At 37.3% G+C, this 23467-nt stretch overlaps 1 pseudogene; it reads right to left on the bottom strand.

The window, feature by feature from the left end:
* Positions 1 to 9001, bottom strand: part of LOC100618793 (protein lifeguard 3-like) — a 91932-nt pseudogene extending 82931 nt beyond the window's left edge.
* Between the last annotated feature and the right edge of the window lie 14466 nt (positions 9002 to 23467).

Here is a 23467-nt window from a genome sequence, read left to right as displayed (position 1 = left end):
ATAGTATAGACTTAATTTTCCTCCTTGTATTTAGCCTTTCTACTTCTTCAATTAGTTGTTCACACAGCTGTCAAGGCTACATTCCTATAGCCCAAGTTTAGCCATATCCTTCCACTGATGGAGAAACTTTAATGACTCTCAATTGCAAGTAGACCAAAATAGAATCTTTTCTATTTGTCATTTATAGCCTTTCAAATCTGACATCAGTCTATCTAGATTGATTTCCCATTACTCCCACTCATGAAGTTCTATCAACCCAATCAGTCCTTTTGTGCTCTGCTCACCAAGCATATATGATCTATTTCCTACATACCTTTGCACAGCTATTCCTTAGGCTTAGAATCTCTTTCTTCCTCAAATCTTTCTTTTAGAAAATTTGGGGTCCTTCATAGTTCAGCTCAAGCAATAGTTCTTATGCAAAACCTGTCCGAACCCTTCCCCTTCTTTCTTCACTTTATTCTTTCCTTCTAAAACATTATGTATTTTTCGTATATAATACATGTTGTATTCATCCAATAAAATGTAAGATCCATGAGGGTAATAATGATTTCATTTTTTGTTTGTATCCATTCCCAAAGTTGAGAACAGTACTTAGTATATAATGAATGCTATATAAATGTTGTTAAATTTAATTGAAGTATTTTCAGATTTTTTTTGTAAATAAACTAAACAGTAAGTTCAAAATGATTCTTTGTTGGCTTACTCATTTCTTATAGAGCTTATTTAATTCCGCCTACGGTTTCACATTGTATGAATTTGGAGCATGTTCCCTATTCTGCTATCCCACTTACACAGCCAGAGGCTGCTAAAATATGGGGCTTCAGAGTTTCTGAACTAAAGAAAGAAACTGTGAAAATGTTCCTGCTAAGGAGTTGAATATTTCCTTAGCAGCCTTTCTTATTTTTCTCTTTACAAGCTTGTGATATTGCTTGTCTGGAGTTGTCTTTTCTCAGGAGAAGAGGCTTAATGTCTCTTCATGGTATTTGAATTATAGAATTTCCAATTGGAAAACCTCTTCATATGGGCAAGTTTTGCTCCTCTTGTGACCACTTTGTTCCCTCTGAATAGAACTCAAACTTAAAACCATGGCAACACTTTATTTTCCTAGAACCTCTTCCCCAACCCACAGTCAAACTCAAAAGTTTGTTTCAGTTGCTAGAGAAACCATTTATAACCTCATGGTTCCAAGCTCACTCGTTCTGCTCTTTGCTTCTAAATCAAGGTGCCATTTAGACCTTTTAACTTCTCTACATCAATTCTTTTTTTTTTTGTAGGCTGAGTTTTTTGAATGATAGAATTTGTCAAGGAGGTCTTATTTTTCTCCAACCCCAAACCCTTAAAGAATAGTTGGGAAAAAGGGGAAGAGGAATGTCTGCTTTTTTCATGGACATAAGATTTTAGCAGGTGAGAATCACCATGGCAAAGTAGGAACAGATTGCCTTAGAATTTGGGAGACTTAGATTCAAGTTCTTCCTCTTACATTTACTAATATAGATGTGTGGCTATGGAGAAGTCACTCAAAATTTCAGGAAACTTTGAATTTTTAATTTGTCAACTATTTACTGAGGCATCAGTAAAATGGGGGTGCTAAATTGTGCAGTGGTTAAAGTGGTGGTCCTGGACCCAGACACATGAATTCAAATCCAGTCTAAGATATTTACTAGCTATGAAAATTTGGCCAAATCACTTAACCTTGCTTGCCTCAGTTTCCTCATCTATAAAAAAGAAGTAGAGAAAGACATGACAAACAAATCCAGTATCTATGCCAAAAATCCTGCAAATGGGTTCATAAAGAATCAGACGTAGCTCAAATGACTGAAGAAAAAATCAGAAAAAGTTATTTCTCCTATTGGTATTTATGATTTTATAGATGTCACCTTCCTCCTTTGGTGCATATGGACAACAAGACTGAAATTTTTATCTTACAGAGTTACCTTGAAGTTTGAGATATGGTAGGACTGAGCCATGGTCAAATTCCTACCCTCAAATCCGTGTCTTAAAGTGATTATAAAAAAGTAAATGGAAAAAGAGATGTTGTCAAGGTAGAAATGGCAAGATTTGGCAATTCACTGGATATGATGGGTGAAGAAAAGTAAGAGTTGTATTTCTGGGGTGGAGCCAAGATGGCACGGTAATCCAGAGAAGCTCTGTGACACCATGAGAATCCTCTTTGACAAAGATTAAAATATCACCACAAAATGAATACAGGAGTGAAAGAACCAACAAGGAGACAGAATGAAATAACTTTCAAGAAAAGAAAAACCTAAAAGGTAGGCAAAGCACATCTGGGGTACTGGGGTGAAAGGTGAGTAAAGTCAGCAAGAAACTCTAGCAAGAAGGGAAGAGCAAGTCAAGAGCAAGCCAGCCCCCACCCCAACCCCACATCTGTTGTTCAAGATTCAGAAACCTATGCTCAAACTAATATCCAGACCCTAAGATCCTGCCTGGACAAATAGTGGTACAAACTGTTAAAGGGATTTTCTTATTCTCTCCCTCTGTCTCTTTAAGAGGAAAGAGAGTGGAATTTCTATGTGGAGCTGAGCTGAATATTCTGTTACCAAGGAGATGAGGGGAGAGTTAAGGAAGGAATCAGTTGGCAGTTGAGGTCTGTTGCTTTTGGATCATAAGAGAGCAGGACATCTGTCTCTGTCTCTGGGAATTCACTACTAACAGGTGGGATAGAGAAACGGATTTAAGGAGTTAGTTATTGGTGAATGTCTGTTTATAAATGTAAGATAGGTAATTAGTGAATCAATTATAGATAGAGTAGGTTAGATAGGCCTGGTCTGGTCAGACAAAAAGAACCTATCCTCAGAAGACAGTTAGAAGTAGGGTTTTAGAAATTTTAGTTAGTATTAGGAATTTAGTAATAGGCAGAGGGTATAAGAATAATAATCTCTCTTTCCTCCTTTCTGTTTTCTAACTGTACTTTTCAAATTAAACTAAGTGTTTTATTAAATTGCTCTCCTCACTTTTGTCAAACACCTACCATTTAACCCTTACAAATCCAATCAACCCATACCCCTTGAAATTTCAAAACTGTAGAGAAGTCCAGAGACACAGACCAGGGAATTCTCATCTGGGCTTGAGATAAGGACTTAGTTTACACTTTGAGGTGGTTGATAGTACTAAGTACTAACTACTAAGTATTGATCTTTTTGCTTAAAGCTAGGGGCAGCTCTCCAAGAAGGACAATCAAGAGTGTGCCTCATTGAATCAAGTACAGAGGCCCTGACCTTATCAAGATCAGAGTAAGATCAAAAGCTTACACTTAAGTCCAAGAAAAGTCTTTAAACTATCAGGATCTCAAGGATCAATTGAATAAGAGGGGGAGGGGGCTCTTAGAGCTCTCAGTCATCAAATCATCTGGCAAACTTACCAATAATTACATTGGAAAAATGAGCAAACAACCAAAAAAAGCACCTAAATATAAAAAAAATTTTATGGTGAAATAGAGCAAGGTGTAGACACAGAAAAGGACAGTGAAAGCAAAGGAAACACATGTAAAGTCCAAAAGAAAAATACAGATTGGACACAGATTCTAGAAGAACTCAAAAAGGACTTCAAAACCAAATAAAAGTGCCAGAGGAAAATTGGGAAAGATAAATGAAAATGATGGAAGAAGAAATGGGCCAATTGAAAAAGAAGAACCAAAAATTGATAGAGGAAAATCAGGCCAAAAAAAAAAATCAAAATTGACTAGAGACTAAGGATTTCATGAGAAATCAAGAAACAATAAAGCAGAATCATAGGAATTAAAAAAAGAGGAAAATATGAAGTATCTTAAAAAACTGAACTAGAAAATAGATCTAAGAGAGACAATTTGAAAATTACTAGGCTACCTGAAAGCCATGATCAAGAAAAACCTTGGACATCATATTACTAGAATGTATCAATGATAACTACCTAGAGATCCTTGAATAAGAAAATAAAATTGAAATAATTCATAAATCAAATCCAGAAATAAATCCTCAAATGATAACTTCCAGTTATATTGCTTTCAGGAAAAAAATGGTCATTCAATGAGATAGATGATTTCCAAGAATTCCTGAGGAATAAGCCAGACCTAAACAAAAAATCTGAAGTCCAAATATGAGACACAAGAGAAGAACAAAAAGGAAAATAAGAAAGAAAAAATTTAAGGGACTCATTAAACTAAAAATGTTTATATGCCCACATGGAAAGAAGATTTCTGTAATTCTCAAAAATTACTCTTAGTAGTAGAGAATATAGAAGGAATTTACTCAGAAAGAGTGTGGAGAAGTAAACTTATTATGATGATATGATATATATGATGATATATGATGATATGTGATGATATGTTGTATATGTAAATTTGATGATAAGCAATGATATGTATGAATGATATAATATCTATGCATATGAAGGATATATAAAAATCAACCAAGGACTGAAAGCCATGGTAACACTGAGAGAAAAGGGAGAAATAGAATAGGATATATTATATAACATAAATAGGCATAAAAAATCATTAAAGAGTAGGGAGGATAAGGATGGTGATGGTCAATGCTTAAACTTTGCAGTCATTTTAACTGGCTCAGAGAGAGTAAAACAAGTATACTCAGTGGGGTATAGAATTTTAACTTACCCTAACAAGTGGGTCATAGAATTCTATCTTACCCCAAAGAGATGTAGAAGGGGAATAAGACAGAAGAATAGAGAGGCAATTGGAGGAAGGGGGAAGTAGGAGTGTGACCAAAAAGAAAAATACTGGTGAAAAGGAAAAGAGAGAAAGGAAATAGAGCAGGATAGAAAGGGGATAAAATATGATGCAGGACAATACATTGTTAGTAATTATAATGCTGAATGTGACTGGGATAAACTCATCCATAAAATGAAAGTGAATAGCAGAGTGGATTAAAAAAAACAGAATCCTACAATATGTTTTTTACAAGAAACACATTTGAGGCAGGGTAGCAGACAGATTTAAGGTAAAAGGCTGATGCAGAATTTATCATGTGTCATCTAATGTAAAATAAGCAGGAGTAGCAATAATGATACCAGACAAAGCTAAAGTAGAAATTGATCTAATTAAAAGAGATAAAGAAGGAACTTTCATTTTGCTAAAGTGTACTACAAACAATACAGTAATGTCATCACTAAACATTTATGCAGCAAATGGGATAGCATCTAGATTTCTAAAGGAAAAATTAAAGGAGCTCAACGAGGAAATATATAGTAAGACCATTCTAGTGGTGGACCTCAACCTTCCCCTTTCAGAACTAGATAAATTGAACCAAAAAATAAATTAAAAATAAGTAAGGGAAATGAATGAAATGCTAGAAAATGTAGAATTAATAGATATCTGGAGTAAACTGAACAGAAATGAAAAGGAATATACCTTTTTATCAGCAGTACTTGGTACGTATATAAATATCCACCATGTACTAGGGTATAGAAATATTGCAAACAAATGTAAAAAAGCAGAAATAATAAATTCAACTTTTTAGGATCATAATGTGGTAAAATTATAATTAACAAGGGTCCATGGAAAGGCAAATTAAAAATTAATAGGAAACTAAATGATCTAATTCTTTAATATTGGTGGGTCAAAAAAGAAATCATAAAAACAATTATGAATTTCATTAAAGAGAATGATAATAAGGAGACAACATATCAAAGCAGTATTCAGGGGAAGTTTTATATATCTGAGTGTCTATTGTAAATCAAGCTTTTGTATTTCTGCCCACTGATGTGGGGCAGACAGAGATTGGAATGTTATGGGCGGGGGAGTGACAGTTGGAGTGAGAGAAGAGGATTGTGGGAGAAACTGCTAATTGAAAATGTCTTTCCCCTCTGAACTCAGCATAGTGTGGAGCAAAGACCAAGAGCTCTATATCCCAACCTGTGGAAACCTTGCCTCCATTTTCCTTAAACTGAAGAAGAAGAAGGTTCCTGTATGTTTAAAAGCGTCCATTAGAGGAAGAAACCCAATAACTACAACTGGTGAAAGGGGCTGATCCTTTAATTTCAGGGGGTCACCCTGAAGATCGTTTCCATCCCTTTACCTTCCCAAGGACACTTGCCTTTTGTTTAGTGATAGAGATAGTAACTAGCAAAGAAGAAGAGAGATAAGCTGAAGTTGATCCATTTTGGCTCATCTGAAGAAGATAACAAGGGTCACCTATTCCCACTTACCTAACCCCTTTCTTGATTTACTCAAATTATTATGCTACTTGAAAAATAGAAGATTGCAGTCAGATTCATATTGAAGGGAGAACAAAGAAAGAGAAACTGGTGGCTTAGCTAGCCTAGGCTAAACAAAGAAACAGTCTGCCTGCCAGATAAGGGGAATTCTGGGTTGCAACTACCAGACAAGTCTTGAGGAGTAAACTACACTGTTCCCCAGAAGCCACTAAAAACACTGGTCCTGTCATCCTTAACCTAAACTTACCCTGAGGTACCTATCTTGTGGGTTAAGTAGGAAGAAATTAGAAAAGATAGTCTCTCAGCTCCAGTGGGTACCTCTGTCCCCTCTTCTCCTCCATTCCTTATTACAGCCTCTCCTTTTTACCTCAACAGCCTCTATATTCCCTCTGTCATTTACCTCCTCCATTCCTTGTTACCAACCTTTCCTGTATCCCCTATATTTTCATAATTACACAATACCAATAAAACTGAGAGGGAAGAGATCAATGAATTGGGCTTACAGCTTTAAAAAATGAGAAAAAAGGGAAAATTAAAAATTCTGATACATAAACTCTAAATTGGAAATCATAAAACTTAAAGGAGAAATTAATAATATTGAAAGTAAAAGAACTATTGAACTAATGACTAAGTCTAGGAGCTGGTACTTTGAAAAAACAAAAATAAATAAAGTTGTGGTTGATCCAATAAAAAAAGAGAAGCAAATTAATAGCATCAAAAATGAAAAGGATGATCTCACTTAATGAAGAGGAAATTAAGGTAATTATTAAGAACTATTTTGCTCAATTATATGGCAATAAATATTACAATCTAGGTGAAATGGTTGAATAAATTGTATAGATTAACAAAAGAGGAAATAGATTACTTAAATAATCCCATCTCAGAAAAATAAATTAAAGAAGTCATCAAGGAACTTTCTAAGAAAAAATCTCCAGGGTCAGATGGATTCACAAGTGAATTCTATCAAACATTTAAAGAACAACTAATCCCAATACTATGAATATTATTTGATAAAATAAGCAAAGAAGTTTTACCAAATTCTTTTAATGACACAGATATGGTATTGATTCCAAAGCCAGGCAGACCAAAAAAAGAGAAAGAAAACTACAAACCTATCTCCTTAATGAACCTAGATGCAAAAATATTAAATAGATTACTAGCAAAAAGACTACAGCAAGTGATGTAAAAAGTTATGTAAAAAGAAAGGAGGCTTTTCTTTCTTTTTTTTTTTAATGGAGAGGAGTTGATGGTTTGCCTCACTGGAAAGATGTAATGCCCAGTTAAACAGTTGAGTGGACCAAGTGGTGAGGGAAAATATGGAGGTTGAGATATAATCTGTTGATGGAGAGAAGATGGCTAGATCTCTCCATCCTTAGGGTTAACTGAAGCACTAATGTGGGCACAAGCTGAAGGGAAAGATATCTATTTCCCTGTCGGCTGTTTCATAGTAAGGTTTGTAGTCAACCTTCCTCTATGGAGATTGTGACAGACCTAGTCTAGTCTTGCCACAGACAGGACAGGATTCAGCCTTGACAGGATTCAGTCTTGAATCCTACCCTCCATTTCCCAACACCCCTTTTGTTATGAAGATAGGCCAAAAACCCAGATCTGACTTAACTAAGGATTTATTTTTGAAAGAGGAAGGGGAAGGTATTAAAGGAAAATGGGTGCAGGATGCCCTATCAAGCTAAAACTCCTCAGCAGCTAGATCAAGAGGAAGGAGTCTGAGTCCCAAAGGCTCAGCCCCCTTTTGCCAGCTGTCTGTGCTCTTTATCTTGTTAAATGTTTTTATGTGGTTGTTTGGACTTGAATATATCAATAGCCAGGTAGAAATTCTAAGACCCTAATCAGGGAAAATATTCTCAGGATGATGGTCCTTTCTTGGAGGTTTACAGCTCCAGAAAGCCAGGGTTACTAAGTCAGCCTTTCACCCACCAATGGTGACCAAATAAAAGGGAAAAAAGCAGTCTGAGGTCTCCTGCATGAGCTCCTCCAGGAGTCCAGTTCCACAGCCAAGTCCAAGTGTCTGTCTTCGTCTCTCCTCAGAGTGACTCTTCTTTCCTCTATCATGAATCTCGAATGCTTGAATATATTGAATCTTGAATTGAAGGAGGTCAGAACAACCTCCCTCTGGGGGCCAGGAGTAAACTCTTGTCCAAGTCAGCATAACCATTCCATCAGCTAAGCAGACACTCCCTGTATTGTGAACCCCTCAGCTAGCTGTGACTGCCAAATCACGGCATCCTATTGTTCAACATTTCATGCTAGGTCCCTTTACTATAAAAGGTGTTCTCCTAACCAATCCAGGGCACTCCTCCTTTGGGGAAGCCCTAGTGCCTAGCGCACTAATAAATAAATGGTGATCCTGTGCTTACTTGCATTGTCTCCATGTCTCCATTCTTGGGGGACTTTCTCAAACCCTACATTTGGTGCAATGGCTGAGAATCCTCCATGAGTGGACCACCGGAACATGGACACCAGGTTAGTGTGACTGTTGGTGATAGTGCTGTGTGACTGTGACTGATGGGGAACAGATCACGGAATTAAGACATATGACTAAGTGGCCTGGCTAGTCTCACCACCCTCAGGGTTTATACAAGGGGGGCTTACTGTTAAGTTCAATTCCATTAATTGGTCTGGTTCCACCTGTATGTGAGTGTGGAGTGGCTTAGTTTGTGGTTCCTACGTCCTGTGAGGGGCCAGGCCAAAAAGGCTGGGAAGCAATTGGGTGATGAATGTTTGAGTTTGTATTACTGCCAGGAATTTTTGGGTATTGGTGCCGAGGATTTCTGCCTGAAATATCAGGGGGTCCAGAAAATCCTTGCTTTTGCATGGAGGATTTCTACTTGAAATATCAGGGGGGGCAAGAAAATCCTTGTTTGTTGTTTTTTGCCTGGAGAATTTCTGCCCAGAGTATGGGAGGACCAGAAATTCTTGTTTGAAACTTTTGCCCGGAATACAGGGGCTTCAAGTTCCTCTGCCTAGTTTGGAACTAGGGCACCAAGGTTGGACCTTGGTTACAGGGCTTGGAGTCCCCTGGGGCTTGAAGCCCATGTATGAGGGGTTAAAAATCCCCTGGGGCTTGGAACTCAGCTGCAAGATTCAGGACATGCATGAACTAGATTTCTGGGTTAACCCAGACCAGCAAACTAAGTCTTGTTGGTCAAACCAATACAATTGGCTATTGGAAAAAATTAAGAGACCCTCATACTATTTATCCTCTTCCTGTTTCTCTGGAGATCTTGATGTTTGTCTCTTTGTCTACCTTGTTCTTTTTGTTATCTATGTTTTTGTAGCCCTAAAAATGGTCAAGGTTCCCTCTACTCCCCTGCTCCTAGTTTTAGCTCACTGGCCCGACTTCAAAGTCAGGGCTCATAATCTCTCTGTGGAGATCAAAAGGGCTAAATTCCAAACCTTTGTTTGGAATCTAAGCTGTGACTGTGCAGCTGGAAGCACCTCCACCACCTCCTCCCCTCCCTGCACATCAGAAGAGGGGACAAGGCAGGTCCCTGACCCTGAGAACAACCCCCTTTCTTCCACAATGGCCCTCTCCACCCAAATGGTCGGGCTGATGATTCTGGTTTTTTTTTGTTGTTGTTTGCTTGTTTGTTTGTTTTATCATAAGATTAATTCGAAGGGTTGATGCATACAACTTGGGAGGATTGCTAATGATTTTGATATGGTACAAATGTAATCTCATATATTGTGGTAACTATCAGTTAAATATGAAATGTTAGCCAGATTTTATTAAGCACAACAAAACTCATGGTTAGAAGTTTGTTTTGTTAGATACTGCAATGCACAATGGTTTCAGTGAATTTGAGAATTGTCTAAATGTGAATGATAACCAGCCTGACACAGATAGGGAATGTTTTATTCTATAAGGACAGAAATTGTACTGGCTATTTTATAGACCTAAAAGTCATCCAGAAAAAGTTATATTGTTCAGAAGAACTTACTCTAGAATTTAAACTTGGGATTTTTCAAATCAGATGTTATTTTAATGTATGTGCTGTCAGAACTAGCAAAAAGAAATCACATGACACACAAGAAGTTTTTAAGTGGTTAATCTGTGCATGGGATTTAATAATACAAGTACTAAGAATTTGGTATTTTGCAAAAGAGGGAATTTCTAAATGGTGTTGTCTTTGACTAAGGTTATACGAATTGTTTAAAAATGTACACAATGTATAGGAAGGAATTTGTGATCTAGAGATGAACATGTATTCAGATACAAATTATGTGTGCATTTGTACTATAGAGAGAATTAAGTTTTCCACCTAAAAAAGGTTAAGGGCATATGATATGCAAACTGTATGTCCTTAACAAGACAAATTTGACCAGCCCTGAAATAAAGAAGGGCTTGTCATAAGGATTAAATACAATTCAGTACAGTATCTTTCCTCTACTTAAATAATGGTAAAGAGGAGGAGCCAGAAGAAATAAGAGTAATGGATAGAGTTACTAGTTGATACTATGAATTCTAGTGTGAAAGACGCAACAAATTATAAATTGGAATAATGTTGATGGAATTTAATCAGGTATGTGGCAATGTTTTGAGCTAAAAGAAAACTAAACTGGAGGATCTATTCTACTTTAGACAGAGGTTTGAGAGGAGTATGGGTAAATGCTTTGCACTTCAGTTTGGTTACACACTGAAAGACTGCTAAAGGACTTAATCAAAGTTATTTTGAATTGTGGAGTTCAAACTATAATCCACTGAGAGTAAATTATTATGAAGGGGTATGATACATTCAAAATTTTAAATTGTGGTAACCTAAGCTCACTTGCTAACTGTGAGATTTAAAATGGTTGAGGTCTTAAACTGTAGTGATTAAAATAGTGGAAGATATAAATTGTGATAGATATAAGAGAGGGTGAGTAAATTTGACTGCAGGAATATGTTTCACTACAGTGTCTTGGGTTTTAAAATCAAATATAAGGTGGTCACCAGGAAAATATTCCCAATTATTCAAATACCCAAGTCAATTGGGTTTTATAGAGATTTTAATTAACAATAAAATGAGTAATCAAAGAAAGAGAGAGAGAGTAAGAAAGGAATAAGTATGAAGGGCCTCAAGCCAATATGGCCTAGACCTGAGTCTTAAAAGAGAAATCAGTCAGTTTTTTAATACTCACCACAAGGTCTGACTAAACAAGGATACTAGTGACACCAGGCCAGCGTCCTTCCTCAAAGAGTCTTCCAGCCAGAGATTGTTTCAAAGGGCCTCTCTCAAGAGCCTCCAGAGCTCCTACCCCAGAGGGACAGAGCCCCTCAGAGGAGCTCCTCAAGGAGCTCTCCTCCAGAATGAGAATCAGAAATCGAGATCCATGAATGAGATCCAAGCTCTTATTTTTAAGGGCAAAATTTCCTCTGTCACCTCCCCTAAGTCCTTACATCTACCAATCACTGTAGATGTTTCTAAAGGACCGCCCATTTTTGAATTCACAGTTGAGTAGTTTTAATGTCTTTAGTAGGTCAGAAAAAATATGCTGCTGTGTCGACAAATTTCATTAAGAAAAAACCTCTGAATAAGTTATCACCCTTTTAGGTTTAAGTAGTTTACAAGTTGCCCCACCTTTATAGGTACTTAGTATCTCATTGTATCAATTCTAAAACAGTCATGACTCAAAAAACTTCCTGTCCCTTCTATAAGCATGGATCAAAGTACTTTCATTTTTTAACAAGCAGTTTTCTGTCCTAAAGCAGTCTTAAGTAGGGTGGAGCAGGGACACTCCCATAGCTAGGAGCCCCCACACTCAAGTAGAGTTCTCACCATCTGCTAGGGAATTTTTTAAGTAGAAGATTCCCCAATGGGGGAAACCCTAACATTCATAAATCTGAGAAATTTTGAGGTTTACATAAAGAAGGATGGGACAAGGTCAAAACCTAAATTGAGCCAAGCAGCCTTAGGATAAATTGCTCACTAACTATTAATCCCTTCTTTGCACACAGAAAGGAGAAAGAAGTGCATCTCACAAGCTATTAACCCTTTCCTTGTACACAGGAAGGAGAAAGGAGTGCTTATAATTGTTTCACATTGATACTTAGGGACTGAAATAGGGACCTCACAGAGTTGACAACCACCATGTGATAGAACTTAAAGATGAGTAGGGAGGTGGAAGAGAACAGATACATTTTCTATCTTACAATTGGATCCCTGACCTAGGCATAATTTCTAAAATTAACGTATGTGTTATGGGAAAACCACAAAAGATTCTATAATTTATCTGGACAATTACCCTGAAGTGATTCCTGTATGGCCTTGTGTTAGTCTTTCAGATGGCCTAGGTCCAAAAGATGATACAACTCTGATTTATATTACTATGGAGCTACTCAATTCAGCACTCATGTTCTTTATTTCATGTTTTTAAAGTGTGATATGTAAATTATTGCCAAAATACATAATAATTGAGTGATCAGCCTTGTAGGGATATAAAAGGCTTGTTTGAGGGTATGGGAATTTGTTTCTGGACTGCTGGTAAGCAGAATTTCTCTGAGCTGTAATGGATGTTACTTGTCTTTTAAGGAAAAAGAAGGCTTCTGGCATCTACTGGTGACAAAGTACACAGACAACAGAGAACTGGGATGGTTGCAAAGGCATATTCTGGGCTCTCCTGATAATGGACCTTTTGTGACCATCTAGGCTGTTAATCCTTGAGTGATACAATGATGGCATGAGCCACTGATAACTTTGGCCTGTACATGAAGCCCTCACTCTGTGTCCCTTGGGACATGAGGAAATATTTTCACTGTTGGCCTTTTCCTTTGTGACAAATTCCCATAATCAGCATTTCTATCTGGTGTTCTAGTTTTTGCCCCAGTCCTGGTTTCTACACTTCTATCTTAAGGGCTGACTTTCTCCCTTGTGACCTGTCTGCCAATCTGGGGAAGCAGTTACTGGGCATCCTTCAGATCTCCAAGCAGGTCCCCACATACCTAGAACCCAGGAATTCATGGAGTACACACCCCTAAAGACCCTGTGTCAACAGCCTTTCCCTCCCTCTTCAAGTTTTGGCTACTCCCCTGTGGAATATGTGGACCTTGCATTTATAACCCTGTCACTTCTCTAGTTGCTTCTAGTGTAAAAGCACTCATGGGAGTCACCCAGATGCCACTGTAACCTTGGCAACTATTCCAGCCTGAAGCCCTGTATATTACCAACAGTTAATACCTCTCTCCTGACAATAGGCAGGTACAGCTCTACAACCATTCTCAGCTCTGAAGAAGCTACAGAAGACTGAGACCATCACCTCTTTACCCTAGATATTTGGAGAGGGGGGAGATGACATGGGCATTGTACCCCCCAAAACTTGGATAGACTATTGATAGGGAAATTCTTCTGCTGCCTTGCATCCTCGTGACTCCTAACCTAAGGATTCTTTGCTTTTATGCTGATCATCCGGGTCTAGATCCATGCATTCTCAATTGCTTCATAGCCTAGTAGCCTTTATCAAGGATCACATTAATACTGTCCAGTTATGGTCCTTCACCAGCAATATCAAATTCTGACTCCCACTGAATCCCCTCATGAAGATAAGGTCGCATGAGGAAGATTACTCATGTACAGCAGAAGAAGTGGGGAATGAAGGAGGTCTGAACAATTTCCCTCTGGAGACCAGGAGTAAATTCTTGTCCAAGTCATCATAACCATTCTAGCAGCTAAGTAGACACTCCCTGTATTGTGAACCCCTCAGGTAGCTGCAACTGCCAAATCATGACATTCTATTGTTCAACATTTCATGCTAGCCTCCTATACTATAAAAGGTGTTCCCCTAGCCAAGCCAGGGCATTCCTCTTTTGGGGAAGCCCTAGTGCCTAGCACACTAGTAAATAAACAGTGATCCTTTGCTTACTTGCATTGTCTCTGTGTCTCCATGGGGGATTTTCTCAAACCCTACAGAATCTCATCAAATGATCATCCCTCTGGCTTCCTTGGTCTTCTTTTTAAAGATCTTTTTCTCTTGTGTCACTTCCCCTAAATTTCATGCTTACCAATCACAGCAGATGTTCCTCTCCAGGACTGCCCACTCTTTAGTTCACACCTTCTTTGGTTAGATTATACCTTTTTTTTTTGTTAGATCACACCTTTTATAGTTAGTTCACACCTTTATTAGTTAGTTCGCACCTTTAGTGGTTAAAACTCAAATACTGAGTTACCACCTTTTGGAGATTAAAAACTAAAAGTAGATTGTGGATAACAATTCAATCTTACCAATAAAGGAAGAGTTAAGTACCTTCATTATTACAATCAGGAGATTATAATTTAATCTTCATCAGAAGATAGCTAAATCCAATCTTCACAGTCTTTATGCTAATATATCTTGTGTCTAAATGTATGTCAGTTTAAGGAAGGCAAGGAAAGACCCAGAAAGAAATAAGAAGACTGGCTCAGTTTTGAAAGAGTCCAAGCAAAAACTTCTTCTGAGGCAGTGGTTCTTGCTGGCAGATGGAGGAAAGCAGTAAGTTTCCTTGGATGAAAACAGCTTCAAGGATAGGGATGATAGTGTGGATCTTCTCTCATGGCTTCAGGATAACCCTCAAACACTCAGATCAAGAATCAGTTAGCTTTCAGTACTTGGCTAGAAGACCTGGTGCTCACCAGAATCCTCCTCAGCTAACATATCCTTTTCACAATCTTTTGCTGTTCCAAACTGTCACCTCTGTGCCTTTCCCTCAAAACACAGGGTTCTGCCAAGATCCCTTTCTATCCTTACAGTCATTCATTATGATCAGGTAGGATTTATACCAGGAATGCAAGAATGATTTAATATTAGGAAAACTATACACATAGTTGACCATATCAATAGTCAAAACAACATAAATCACCTGATTATCTGAATAGATACAGAAAAAACCTCTGACAAAATACAATGCTAGGAAGTTTAGGAATAAAAGGGCCATTCCTCAAAATAATATAGCAGTATGTATTTAAAACATGCAGCACCTATTATCTGCAATGGGGAAAATTAGAAGTCTTCCCAATAAGGTCAGGAATGAAGCAAGATTGCCCATTATCACCTATATTATTTAATATTGTACTAGAAACATTAGCATTAGCAATTCAAGCAGAAAAGGAATTGAAGGGATTAAAGTATTTAGGGAGGAAACTAAGCTATTACTCTTTTCAGAATATATGATGGTACACTTAAAGCATACAAGAAAATCAACTAAAAGGCTAGTGGAAAGAATTAACAACTTTAGCAAAGTTGCAGGGTACAAGATAAATCCACAAAAATCTTCAGCATTTCTATATATTTCTAATGAAATTTCAGTAGTAAGAGTCAGAAAGATAAACTCCATTTAAAAGCACTCTAGACAATATAAAATATTTAGGAATCTATATATCAAGACAAATACAGGAATTGTATGAACACAACTACAAATCAATTTTCACACAATTAAAATTAGATCTAAATAATTGGAAAAAAACCATTAATTGCATATGGATAAGACAAGTTAACATAATAAAAATGACAATACTATCCAAATTAATCTACTTATTCAGAGCCATACTTTGCAACCTACTGAAAAACTTTTTAATAGAAATATAAAAATGTTATAATGAAGTTCAAGAAAAAATGATCAAGAATATCAAGAGAAGGAGGAAGAGTCAAGATGGCAGCATAGAGAAAACAAATGTTAAGACCTTTGAAAACCCTTCCTTACCAATTGCAAACTAAATGCTCCTAGGGGTCTGAAAATCAAACCTAACAACAAGACAGAGCCAAGGAACTCTCCGGCTGGACTCAACTTAAAAGGTATTCCCCCAAAAGCTGGAATTCGAGAATGCTCTGGTTTAAGGGGAAGGAAGAAGGATGGTCCCAGGACCCCTTCCCCACCTAGAGTGCTAAGCCTTCAGTGGCAGCTGAAACAACTGGGCAGGCAAAGGCACTGGTCTGGAGGGAGTACCTTGTGGACAAAGCTTTGCTAGGCTCAGAGTGTTCAACACAGGCAGTGGGGAATCAGATAGAGGAGAAACACAGAGCTCAGAGCAGGAGGCATAGTTGCATCAGAGGAGACAATCTATATTTCCCCCATTCCTGAGGTTTCATCCCCAGGGCACATCAAGCAACCCAACTAGACTTAATCCCATTAAAGCCTCCAGAGGACAGGGAAGCTCAAGCTCCAAACCCTCTCCCACACAGAGTGCATGAGTGCACTGAGAGATTTACTGAAAAAACTCCAAGGGTGAAGGCTGAAAGAAAAGCACAAAACCATAAAAAAAAAAAATGAGAGGAGCAAGAGCTCAGGCGATAGCAGGGAGTAAGAAGGGATAAATATGAGCAAACGAAAAAAAAGAAAAAGAAATTGCAACTGATAGCTTCTATATAGGCAGTGAACAAAGAGCAAACAGAACAGAGAAGGAAGAGGGAACTCCAAGCAAAAACAAAACAAAATACACAAACAAACAAACAAACAAAAAACCCAGAAAACCCAGTAAATTGGATATAGGCCCTTTAAGAACTCAAAATACAATTCAAAACACAATTAAGAGAGACTGAAGACAACTTTAAAAGCAAAATAAGTCATCTGGAAATAGAAAACAGTGTCTTGAGAGCCAAAACTAATCAGCTTGAAAATGAAGCAAAGGAGATGAAAGGGGAGTCAAAAGATATGACAGATGACCTCCAAAGAAAAAAAGACTATCAAGGGAAATAATAAAAAAATGTAGAGGATTGGGAGCCTATTAATACCAGATATTAAACTGAATTGTCAAGCAGTGTGATCAAACAATATGGTACTGGCTAAGAGACAGAGAGTGGATCAATGGAATAGACTTAGAATAAATTACCTCAGCTAACTAGTGTTCAATAAACCCAAATATCCTGGCTTTTAGGTGAAGAACTCAGTATTTGAAAAAAACTGCTGGGAAAATTGGAAAACAGTATGGGGAAATTAGGTTAAATCATCATCTTATATTTGATACCAAGATGAATTAAAAATGGGTAAATGTCTTAAATATAAAGAGTCAAATCATAAAAAAATTTAGGTGAACATAGAATAGTATACCTGTCAGCTCTGTGGGAAAGGAATGAATTTAAGACCAAGCATGAGACAGTTTTAAAAATGTAAAATTAGTGACTTTGATTATATCAAATTAAAAAGGTTTTATACAAACAAAAGCAATGCAACCAAAATTAGAAATAAAGCAACAAACTGGAAAATCATTTTTACAACAAAACTCTATGACAAAGACCTATTTCCCAAATATGTAAGAAACTAAGTCAAATTGACAAAAAATCAAGCCATTCCCCAATCAACAATTGTTCAAGAGATATGAATAGGCTGAGGAGTTCCAGTCAAGATGGAGGCTTAGAGAGAGCTAAAGTTCTGATCTCCAGAAACCCCTTCCTTACCTATCTCAATCTGTATGCTCCTAGGACACTGAAATTCAAAACAAACAACAGGATAGATCCAGGGAATCCTCCTCCTGGACCTGGACCTGGACCTGGATCTAAAGGTAAGGCCCCCCCAAAAAACCAGAACCCGAGATCACTCAGGTCTAAGGGATAGGCAGAAGGAAGGTCCCAGGACCCATGCCCTCCCAACCCAGAGCTCTGAGTCTGAGGCAGCAGCGGGAACCTAAGAGCCCGCAAAAAGACCCCAGGGCTGGCTATTTTGAAGGCTGCACCCTGAAAACAACCTGAGCCAGTTGTGGGGGCACCCAGACAGCAGGGAAATAGAGAGAGACAGAGGGGAGCCTGTAGCCCCCTGGCTGGATCCTTCTGTCCAAGTCTCAGGGAAGGTCCCTGCTTTAAGACACACTCAATCCAACCCAAATGAAGTTAACCCTATCAGGAGCCCTCAGAGTTCTGGGAAGCCTTGGCCCCTCCCCCCTCAGAGTTCTGGCCTCTCTGGGCCACAAAGACTCTGAGATACCTCAGGGATAGTGCAAATCCAGGCTCAGAGTGTGGGAGTAAAGCAACAAAGAAGCATTGCGAGGGAACTGAGAGCAGTAACACCCACAAACAGACAACTTGCCTGGGGCTAAAGGCTCTGAACACCAGACAGAGATAAGAAAAGCTAGACCTCCCCACTCAGATAGAGATAGTAAGCAGCAAAGAAAAGCCACAAAACTCCAAGAAAAGAAGAAGGGGGCAAATTTGCACATATTTTATGGAGCAAAAATACAAAATACAGAGGAGATAGAAGAGGAAACAACAGCAAATGCTCAGAAACCTTCCAAAGGAAATGGAAACTCTCCACAAACCCATGAAGAATTGGAATCAGAAATGATCAAAAAGATGGAAGCCTTCTGGGAGGAAAAGTGGGAAATAATGCAAAAGAAATTCACGCATCTACAAAACCAGTTTGACCAAACTGAAAAGGAAAACCAGGCTTTAAAAGTCAGAATCAGCCAACTGGAAGAAAACGAGCAAGAATTAATAAAGCAAAGCCAAAAGATCAAGAAATTAGAAGTGAACATAAAATATCTCATCGACAAGGTCATAGACTTGGAAAATTGAGGGAAAAGAGACAATTTAAGAATAATTGGACTACCAGAATATCCAGAAATAAACAGCAAACTTGACATCGTAATACAAGAGAAAATCAAAGAAAATTGCCCAGAGACTCTAGAACATGGGGGCAATACAGCCACTGAAAGAGCTCAAAGAACACCCTCTACACTAAATTCCCAAAAGAAAACTCCCAGGAATGTAATTGCCAAATTCCAAAGTGTTCAAGCAAAAGAAAAAAATCTTACAAGAAGCCAGAAAAAGACAATTTAGATATAAAGGAATGCCAATCAGGGTCACACAAGACCTTGCAAGTTCCACTCTGAATGACCGTAAGGCATTGAACATGATTTTCAAAAAGGCAAGAGAGTTGGGCCTTCAACCAAGAATCAGCTACCATCAAAACTGACTATATGCTTCCAAGGGAAAGTATGGGCATTCAACAAAATAGAATATTTCCAACTTTTGCAAAGAAAAGATCAGAGCTCTGTGGAAAGTTCGATATCGAAAAACAAAGAGCATGGAATACCTGAAAAGGTAAATATGAAGGAAAGGGAAAGGGAGAAATGTTATTTTTTTCTTTTATTCATACTCTCTTCTATAAGGACTATATTTATATCAATCTATGTATATTAATATGTGGGGGAAATGTAATGTGTAAATAGGGGAAAAGAAAGACCAAATAGAATAATCTTTCTCACACAAAGATTCACACAGGAAGGGGAGGGGAAGAAAACTCCTATAAGAAGGAGAGGAAGAGAGTTTTTACTTAAACCTTACTCTCAGGGAAATCAACTCTGAGAGGGAAGAACATCCAGATCCATTGGGATCTTGAATTCTATCTTACCCAACAAGGGTTGGGAGAAGGGAAAACCAAGGGGGGGGGAGGGAAAACAAAATGGGAGGGAAGGAGAGGGGGAAGGGGGAGGGAACAAAAAGAGAGGGGCTAGAAAAGGAAACATATCAAGGGAGGGGACAAGGGAGACTGAATTAAAGTAAATCATTGGATTAAAAGGTTAAAGCTAAAGAAGAAAGGTTAGAATTAGGGAAGGATATCAAAATGGCAGAGAATTCACAAGTCACAATCATAACTTTAAACATGAATGGGATGAACTTACCCATAAAACATAGACGAATCCCAGAATGGGTTAGAATCCAAAATCCCACCATATGTTGTCTTCAAGAAACACACATGAAGTGGGTAGACACCCACAAGGTCAGAATTAAAGGATGGAGTAAGACCTTCAGGGCCTCAACTGATAGAAAGAAGGCAGGAGTGGTAATCATGATATCTGATAAAGCCAAAGCAAAAATAGACCTGATTAAAAGGGATAGGGAAGGTAATTATATTTTGTTAAAAGTGACTTTAGATAATGAGGAAATATCACTAATCAACATGTATGCACCAAATAATATAGCACCCAAATTTCTAATGGAGAAACTAGGAGAATTGAAGGAAGAAATAGACAGTAAAACAATATTAGTGGGAGACTTGAACCAACCACTATCAAATTTAGATAAATCAAACCAAAAAATAAACAAGAAAGAGGTAAAAGAGGTGAATGAAATCTTAGAAAAATTAGAGTTAATAGACATATGGAGAAAAATAAATAGGGATAAAAAGGAATACACCTTCTCAGCACCACATGGCACATTCTCAAAAATTGACCATACATTAGGTCACAAAAACATAGAACACAAATGCAAAAAAGTAGAAATAATAAATGCAGCCTTTTCAGATCACAAGGCAATAAAAATAACGATCAGTAATGGTACGCGGAAAACCAAATCAAAAACTAATTGGAAATTAAACAATATGATACTCCAAAATCATTTAGAGAAGAAATCATAGAAACAATTAATAATTTCATTGAGGAAAATGACAATGGCAAGACATCCTTTCAAACCTTTTGGGATGCAGCCAAAGCAGTAATCAGAGGTAAATTCATATCCCTGAGTGCATATATTAACAAATTAAGGAGAGCAGAGATCAATCAATTGGAAATGTAAATAAAAAAGCTCGAAAGCGATCAAATTAAAAACCCCCAGAAGAAAACCAAACTAGAAATCCTAAAAATTAAGGGAGAAATTAATAAAATAGAAAGTGATAGAACTATTGATTTAATAAATGAGACAAGAAGCTGGTACTTTGAAAAAAACAAACAAAATAGACAAAGTACTGGTCAATCTAATTAAAAAAAGGAAAAAAGAAAAGCAAATTAACAGCATGAAAGATGAAAAGGGGGACATCACCTCCAAGGAAGAGGAAATTAAGGCAATCAATAAAAACTACTTTGCTCAATTATATGGCAATAAATACACCAATTTAGGTGATATGGATGAATATATACAAAAATACAAACTGCCTAGACTAACAGAAGAAGAAATAGAATTCTTAAATAATCCTGTATAAGAAAATGAAATCCAACAGGCCATCAAAGAATTCCCTAAGAAAAAATCCCCATAGCCTAAAGAATTCACAAGTGAATTCTACCAAACATTCAGAGAACAGTTAATCCCAATACTATACAAACTATTTGACATAATAAGCAAAGAGGGAGTTCTACCAAACTCCTTTTAAGACACAAACATGGTACTGATTCCCAAACCAGGCAGGCCAAAAACAGAGAAAGAAAATTATAGACCAATCTCCCTAATGAATATAGATGCAAAATCTTAAATAGGATACTAGCAAAAAGACTCCAGCAAGTGATCAGAAGAGTCATTGACCATGAACAAGTAGGATTTATACCAGTGATTCAGGGCTGGTTGAATATTAGGAAAACCATCCATATAATTGACCACATCAACAAGCAAACCAACAAGAACCACATGATTATCTCAATAGACTCAGAAAAAGCCTTTGATGAAATAGAACACCCATTCCTATTAAAAACACTAGAAAGCATAGGAATAGAATGGTTGTTCCTAAAAATAATAAACAGTATATATCTAAAACCATCAGCTAATGTCATCTGCAATGGGGATAAACTAGATGCATTCCCAATAAGATCAGGAGTGAAACAAAGATGCCCATTATCACTTCTACTATTTGACATTGTACTAGAAACACTAGCAGTAGCAATTAGAGAAGAAAAAGAAATTGAAGGCATCAAAATAGGCAAGGAGGAGACCAAGTTATCACTTTTTGCAAATGACATGATAGTCTACTTAAAGAATCCTAGAGATTCAACCAAAAAGCTAATTGAAATAATCAACAACTTTAGCAAAGTTGCAGGATACAAAATAAACCCACATAAGTCATCAACATTTCTATATATCTCCAACAAAGCTCAGCAGCAAAAACTAGAAAGAGAAATCCCATTTAAAATCACCTTAGACAAAATAAAATACCTAGGAATCTATCTACTGAGACAAACACAGGAACTATATGAATATAACTACAAAACACTCTCCACACAACTAAAACTAGACTTGAGCAATTGGAAAAACATTAACTGCTCATGGATAGGTGGAGCCAATATAATTAAAATGAACATCCTACCCAAACTTATTTATCTATTTAGTGATCTATTTATCTATTTACCCATTGAACTCACAAAAAATTTCTTTACTGATTTAGAAAAAAGCATAACAAAGTTCATTTGGAATAACAAAGGATCAAGGATATCCAGGGAAATAATGAAAAAAACACAAATGGTGGGGCCCTTGCAGTCCCAGAACTCAAACTATATTACAAAGCAGCAGTCATCAAAACAATTTAGTACTGGCTAAGAGACAGAAAGGAGGATCAGTGGAATAGACTGAGGGCAAGCGACCTCAGCAAGACAGTATACGATAAACCCAAAGATCCCAGCTTTTGGGACAAAAATCCACTATTCAATAAAAACTGCTGGGAAAATTGGAAGACAATATGGGAGAGATTAGGAATTGATCAATACCTCACTCCCTACACCAAGATAAATTCAAAATGGGTGAATGACTTAAACATAAAGAAGGAGACCATAAGTAAATTGAGTAAACACAGAATAGTATACATGTCAGACCTTTGGGAGGGGAAAAACCAAGCAAAACATAGAAAGAATCACAAAATGTAAAATAAATAATTTCGACTACATCAAATTAAAAAGGTTTTGTACAAACAAAACTAATGTAACTAAAATCAGAAGTGAAACAATAAATTGGAAAAAAATCTTCATAGAAACTTCTGACAAAAGTTTAATTACTATAATTTATAAAGAGCTAAATCAATTGTACAAAAAATCAAGCCATTCTTCAATTGATAAATGGGCAAGGGACATGGATAGGCAATTTTCAGATAAAGAAATCAAAACTATTAATAAGCACATGAAGAAGTGTTCTAAATCTCTCATAATCAGAGAGATGCAAATCAAAACAACTCTGAAGTATCACCTCACACCTAGCAGATTGGCTAACATGATAGCAAAGGAAAGTAATGAATGCTGGATGGGATGTGGCAAAGTAGGGACATTAATTCATTGCTGGTGGAGTTGTGAACTGATCCAACCATTCTGGAAGGCAATTTGGAACTATGCCTAAAGGCAGATAAAAGAATGTCTGCCCTTTGATCCAGCCATAGCACTGCTGGGTTTGTACCCCAAAGGGATAATGGACAAAAAGACTTGTACAACAATATTCATAGCTGAGCTCTTTGTGGTGGCCAAAAATTGGAAAATGAGGGGATGCCCTTCAATTGGGGAATGGCTGAACAAATTGTGGTATATGTTGGTGATGGAATACTATTGTGCAAAAAGGAATAATAAAGTGGAGGAATTCCATGGAGACTAGAACGACCTCCAGGAAGTGATGCAGAGCGAGAGGAGCAGAACCAGGAGAACATTGTACATAGAGACTA

This window comes from Monodelphis domestica, chromosome 2, assembly GCF_027887165.1.
Source record: "Monodelphis domestica isolate mMonDom1 chromosome 2, mMonDom1.pri, whole genome shotgun sequence".
Lineage (NCBI taxonomy): Eukaryota > Metazoa > Chordata > Mammalia > Didelphimorphia > Didelphidae > Monodelphis > Monodelphis domestica.
This window is presented reverse-complemented; position numbering and strand designations above follow the sequence as displayed.